The sequence below is a fragment of the Tachypleus tridentatus genome, chromosome 1 (assembly GCF_004210375.1).
Source record: "Tachypleus tridentatus isolate NWPU-2018 chromosome 1, ASM421037v1, whole genome shotgun sequence".
Classification (NCBI taxonomy): domain Eukaryota; kingdom Metazoa; phylum Arthropoda; class Merostomata; order Xiphosura; family Limulidae; genus Tachypleus; species Tachypleus tridentatus.
Genome location: NC_134825.1, coordinates 111,906,011 through 111,913,166, shown reverse-complemented (window position 1 = coordinate 111,913,166; position 7,156 = coordinate 111,906,011).

Sequence of the window (7,156 nt, the reverse complement as noted above, 5' to 3'; positions counted from 1 at the left end):
GTGTTACTCCGCAACAGAAATATACCCAAACAGATTTTTTGGAAAGATATTTAATCGAATTAAGGAAGAACGGGTGAAGAATATATCTCAAACCTTCCTCTTCGAAACACTAAATATTACAAACAAATAATTCACAAATAAAACAAGTAATTCACGAATAAATTTTCTACAAGATGACGCGTGACTTGTGTCGCTTTTCCTGACGTATATATATATATATCGTAATGATACATCACGTTACCTAGGAAACATGCACGGCTTTTTACCAAAGACTGTTAGGTTCGTAGATTCTCACCTGTTAAAAACACCGTACTTTGCTAACCACACCTTAATTACGACTTGTTGCATGTCTCTTTCTGTGTGGCCCTGGGTTCTCAAATTGCTCCATATTTCTTTCGTTTTCATTTTCATTAAGTCGAAAGGATATGTCGGTCTTAAATATTTAAAACCCCGATATAAACACCTGTTTATAATCTGACTCTAAGATTATTTACCATCGGAAAGGATCGTTGCATACCCTTCTAAAAAACAATCGATTTTTTGGAAGCTTCACAAAACTCCAACCAAAGTCAAAATGTAATTGAGATACAATCTGTTCAACTGTAACTTTATATCAAACACGGTTGTTACGTGATTTCCTTACTTAAAATTATTTAAAAAAAAACAACCAACCTTTTAGTTTTCGCTGCATTTGAATAACATCCATTTTATTTCGAAAATGTAAGTAAACATTTACAGACTAAATTCAAAAACAGGTCAACGTTGAAACTTTATACAAGTAAATAACACATGTTTTTTTATAAATATATAGTTGCCGAAATGAGGGGAATTCGTTTTCTTCCATAACAAATTGTGAAAAAAAAATTTCATGTTTTCAGGCTTAGCATAAAAGTAGTTCAACAATTTCAATGTTTGTAACGCGACAAAAGAAAAGAAATGTATTTGTTTGCAAAATCAAATTATAGTTAAACTTCGACACTTTAGATTTTACACTTTCAACCAAAATAAATATAAGCCACTCCAATACCATGGAAGATAAATTGTGAGTATGCGCTATGAATATATATATATATGTATTTAAAAAGTATACGTTAATAAATCACTTAACGCTTTGGTCGCTTGACCTGCCCCAGAATAATAAAAACTACCTTCTTGGTTCTTCTGAATACTGAACAAGTTCAGTCAACAAAGTGACGAAATACGGCATTAAAATAATAAATAATATTATATTATAAGTCCGTACCCTAATTGTGACGAATAGTGACGTAGTTATAACATTGATAAAATAGCCTAATTTACTCATTTATTCCAGTTCATGCAGTAACAACTGTTGTCTTTTTTTTAATACAGCTGTTCAACCAGTGCTTAGTCGATCTTAACTGGACTGGAGAGCTCTGGAATTGTGCGATAGGTCGCGTCAGCATTGTATATAGCAATTACTTTTCGTCCAATTACTTTTTGTAATGACGAGAAGTAAAAACCGTTAATAATAAACCAAGTGTACAGTTCGTCTATTTTCAACCAGACGATGAAACCACTGAAGTGGAGACGAATAAAACTCAAATATTGTCTCAAGTTCTTTTAGAAAAAAAACCAAAAAAACTTGCACTTAGCGGCCACTGAGGGCGCTGTCTTCAAGAAAATCATAATTCGTTCTTCCACGTGAACACAATACACTACTCTGACAGGTTTTGAATTGAATCGTTTAGAAAGCTTGTTACTAACAATTCCTAGTGTTACTTTATACTTGATCACGAGGCGACACGATGGGCAATCCGTATCCTGCCTGGTGTCTAGCGTTGCCACTCCGCAGACACACCGTTGTGCCGCTGTAAAGCAGCAGTTTTTGGTGTCTTCTCCACAAATTCCTGGAATTAATGAGTAGCTTCTACTCTCACGGGCTATGGTTCTTCTGTGCGTTAAAATCCTATCGTACAACAAATCAGTAAGCATTAAAGTGGGGGCTGTATTAGGCACATGGGTTGGAGGAACAAGCTGTATTTGTGTCAGTCCCTCAATCTTCCCTTAAAGATTCTAACCAAACTATTTCCACAGAAAAAACACAATCTACCACACCGACTCATAATAATCAACTTCTACACTCGTGCTAACACCAACGCACCCGTATCTTTCTCAAATCGTGCACAACCAAGCTGAACACGTGCACCGCAAGGGCGCATGACTGACAAGTGGCACATTCCCGAGGATCGGAGCCCCCTTGAATTATTCAGGACTCTGTGCCCCCATTTGGCCTGTTTATACCTACTGCCGCCACTGCCCATAAGGTCAACCCATGGTCATAAAGATGTTATATATTTGAAAGCAGACCATTTATTATTTTAATACTTATTTTCTTTAAAGGGGTGGGGGATAAAGCCGCCCATAAAGATCACCTGTTTTAACCACTCACAACACAGTACAGTAGTGGGTTGTCTGTCAATAAGTCAGTAGATAGTAAAATGACGCCACATGAGAGATATATATTGTTCCAATTTATGCTGTCGTTACATAAGTGAAACATACGCATGCCATGAATTACGAGAACAATTATACACATACAACGCAACATGATGTATGAACGTATTTGGTCTTATTTACTCTTGAAACCGAGCACTTTCGTGGACACTTCGCAAGTAATTCTAGTTTATTTATTTATTAAAATAAAGTTAAATAGATTATTACCTTTTTTTAATTTTCGGCGCTGACTGAAGGATAGAAACCGTTATGTAAAAACAACAAACAATTTCAGAAAAAAATGTTTTAACTTCTTGTACCCAACGTTTCCGCTTACATCAAGGATCCGTAAACGTCACAGAAACAAAAAAAAACAAATTATAATTACAACAACGTTTGTTTTTATTTTTTGTTTTTTTTTTTAATTTCGCGCAAAGCTACTCGAGGGCTATCTGCGCTAACCGTCCCTAATTTAGCAGTGTAAGACTAGAGGGAAGGCAGCTAGTCATCACCACCCACCGCCATCTCTTTGGCTGCTCTTTTACCAATGAATAGTGGGATTGACCGTTACATTATAACGCCCCCATGGCTGACAGGGGCGAGCATGTTTGGTGTGACGAGAATTCAAACCCGTGACCCTCGGTTTACGAAATTATAGAAACAGGAATCACGACGACTTAACATTATTCGCCATAGCAAAGCCTTTCTTTTGCTTGTAGAGAGTTGAATAAAATTTGAAGTAACTCTTGTTGAAAATAAATCTGAGAGAATTTTCAGTGACCTCTGCAGGAATATCAAGGGTAGTATGACAACTGATCGATCTAAAACATTCATAACTTATACTTTGATCTATAGTAGATAGTTAAGAGGATAGTGTTCGAATTCATCTGTAAGTCATCTCCACATAACCTAAGAAAAAAGTCAGCTGTGATATTAACGCGTGAAAATATTTTGCTGAGGAGATGGTGAAGTAACTTTTCAAGCAGCCATGATACAGACGCTAAAGAACAGTTGCATATGGAGACTAAGGGTCTTAAGGGTTATTCAGGTTTATCATCTTTGAATAATCCATAAATTTCAATTGTTTTTTTTTAATGAGATGACTTAAGATTATCTTACCGCTCTAGAAGTATTATCGAGATGTACCTCAATTTTGTCTATGTAGCTGTAGGTATTCAATACAACAAAACCTTTAAATTTGTCACTGACTTTAATAATTGCCAGATCGTTCCTTTCTAACTCGTTCATGGTTAACCATTATTATTTTTTTGAAAATATTATAATTTATAAAATAACTCTTAAAACTATTTTAAAATCCTGTCAACATCATATTTAGGTCTCTCAATATTTTCTTCTGTGCTAAGCCTAAAGATACGAGAGTAAAATTCAACTGTGATTAATCTACATCGTAATTAGGGTTAGAATTAATCTACATTGTAATTAGGCTTAAAATTAATCTACGTTGTAATTAGGCTTAGAGATGTTTATATTCGAAGAAGAACGTTTCTCTTGAATTGTTGTATTTTTTTATCTCTTGTTTGTTTTCGGTTACTGTAATTTATAATCAGTTTGATAACGTGTGACGTTCATAGACAAATGATAATGTTTTGAGCCGAAACGTCGGTTACAAGTAATTAAACGTTTTATCTTATGTTGTTTGTTGTTTTTACATAAACAAAAATAAATAGAAACAAACAAATAAAGACGCCACTCATCGGGATTTAATTAACAAAACGTTTGTGTGAGCTTTTGTTTGTTTGTCACAAAACTAACTATGCGCTCTCTGTGCTATGCCCACTATGGGTATCGAAATCTGTTTTTAGCGTTGTAAGCCTTTATCCTTACCGCTGAGTCCCTCAGTAGGACAGCGATACGTTTATAAAACTACAATGCTAATATCTGGGGTTTAATTTCGCTCAGTAGGTAACCCAATTTGGCATTACTACAAAACCACACACACATACTGATCCGGCCCGGTATGGCCAGGAGGTTAAGGCATTCGACTCGTAATCTAAGGGCTACGGGTTCGAATCCCCATCACACCAAACATGCTAGTCCTTTCAGCCATGTGGACGTTATAATGGTACGGTCAATCCCACTATTCGTTAGCGGTGGGTGGTGATGACAAGCTGCCTTCTCTCTAGTCTTACACTGCTAAATTAGGGACGGCTATCACAAATAGTCCCCATGTAGCTTTGCGCGAAATCCAAAAACCAAAAAACAGCAAACCATACTGATCCATTCTATTGTTTTTTAAGGTTACAGTCTTAAATAATAGTATTTCTTTCATATACAGTTTTTGTACTTACGTCTGATACATTAAATTCTTCAATCAACGAAACAGATGAACATTGAACGAAGTTTCATCCATTTTTCCTTTAACAATTACACATTTCTCAAAAATAAATACGTCTTCGACCTGATTCATCTACGCACCTTCCTAATAGAGTCTGAACTACTGAGTAATACACTATTTTCATTAAATTTTATGTTCGTCCTAGATAGCAGATTGTTTTGTAAGGTGAAAATTACCTGTATTATGCGTTTTATATCTTGTAACACATTTTTCAAATAATCTCGCCAATAGAATGCCGATGCTTCAACAGATGTCGCTATAGACAAGTGTTTTGCTACTCATTTTTTTCTACTTCTGACGTTGTGGTATTGGTGTGTCGTTGTTCTTTTGTTAGCGAGTTATTTTAGATTGCTACTTTAAAATAATTCAAGGTCCATTTAGGTAATAATAACAATAAGTTATTTACTTTCCTTCTTCCACGTTTCTACAAACTTCAACAATTGTTTACACGTACATAAATTGCTCTAACGTAGGCCTATATTACAAACGACGTTACGTAACATCACATCAATGTTTTTTAGGTCTATCAACCCAGTCTTATTAACCCTAATCATAATGTCATCATTAATACATGCAGCTCTCTCTGTTTAAAATTTAAATTATAACATTAAAAGTATTATTTTACAGAATAGAAGATACTGTAACGATTATTAAATATTTATTAAGGCTGTAAATATCTGTGGTATTACAAACTATACGAAAATAACACATTGAATAAACAAACACCTGTGAATATATTTGCTCTGGAAATCTAAACGGCCTTTATACTCAAAACTGCTAGGTACGCTTTAGTTACATTAATGCTAAATTAAGCTATATTAGTGTTAATTAGTTTTATATTCAAAGTAAAGTCAGGTAAAAAAAAAATCTAGCCTTTTAATGTCTTTTGTTTTCATTCTGCCACGTATGGCGTATGAAACTTCCAGCATTTATTTAATGACCTGAAAAAAAGTTTATACTACATCTAATAAACCTTATATACTTCACTTCGTTAAATTAATATAACTCAAGTTACTATACGCTGAGTTTAACATTTTCAGATACGATATGGTCATTTAAAGTAAATTAGAAATGTTCAAATGTACGAGTTGTTACTAAAGACGATAGGTGGCCCTTGTTAGATATTTGTTGTTATTTTGAATTAAGCACAAAGTTACACACTGGGCCATCTGTGCTCTGCCCACCACGGGTATCGAAACCCGGTTTTTAGCGTTTTAAGTCTGCAGATGTACCGCTGAGCCACTGGGGGGCCTTTGTTGGATATAATTTGTCAAGTATGTATGATGTTATAAAATTTTAATGTTAATGCCCAATACATACACGATAAGCGATAACCTAATGGAACCCAGAAGGAACTGAAATATATATTTATCTATCTCCAGGTGGCCAGAACAACAACAAAAAAAAAATCTGGGATTGAAGAAGGACGTGAAACTGAAGGTGAGATAGCACCACCGACGTTACTTTAGGGGGCGCTGCGAAACAATTGTTTGATTTATATAAAAATGCTATCTCCACAGGGAAAATCGAACCCATGATTAGAACGCTGTAATTCCGAATACTAACCGCTGTCCTACCGGAGGATCTAACGATTTTGTTTTTATTTACAATATTTTTGTTGTTATTTAGCTACTATACAACCAAAACTGTGTCATTGGTCATTAAAACACCTTAATTCGATTTCATTTTGTGCAACTTCCACCCTTTCGATAACATTAGCATTTTTCGCGAATAATGGTGGTCAGGGGGCTCAATTCTCAATCTGTGAAATCTGGTGCCTTTTCACCTATAAGGACGTTATAATGTAACGATTAATCTCATCCTTCGTTGATAAAGAGTAACTCAAGAACTGGCGGTGCAAGCTATCAGCTGGTCACCTTCCTTTTGGTCAGTTCAGAATTATTGACGACTGCGCCACCTTGTGAACAGAGGTGTGCAGAGCGCTGAAGATGTTAAAATGCGCATCTTAGTTGCTGCGTTAGTCGAGCGAGGGCGTAAAATGTAATATTTTCTACGAATGACGATAACGTAACGTTTCACTGACAAGGTTTAATTCATGATCAAATATTATTGTGATAACAACTGAATGACGAAACACTAGCAGGCTCAAAGAAGTCAAAACGACTCAGATGTTACTTTATGCATCAGGAGCCCAGTGTTGGGTTAGCAGTAAGTTCACAGACTTACATCGTTAAAAATCCGGGGTTTGATCCTCCGCCGAGGACAAAATGCAGATAATAAAATTGCAAACAACAACAATGCGTCATAACTTAACTCATTCTGTGGAATTTATTTGGCATTACTAAGAGATATAGATAAATTATTTTAGAATCAAATGAATCACAT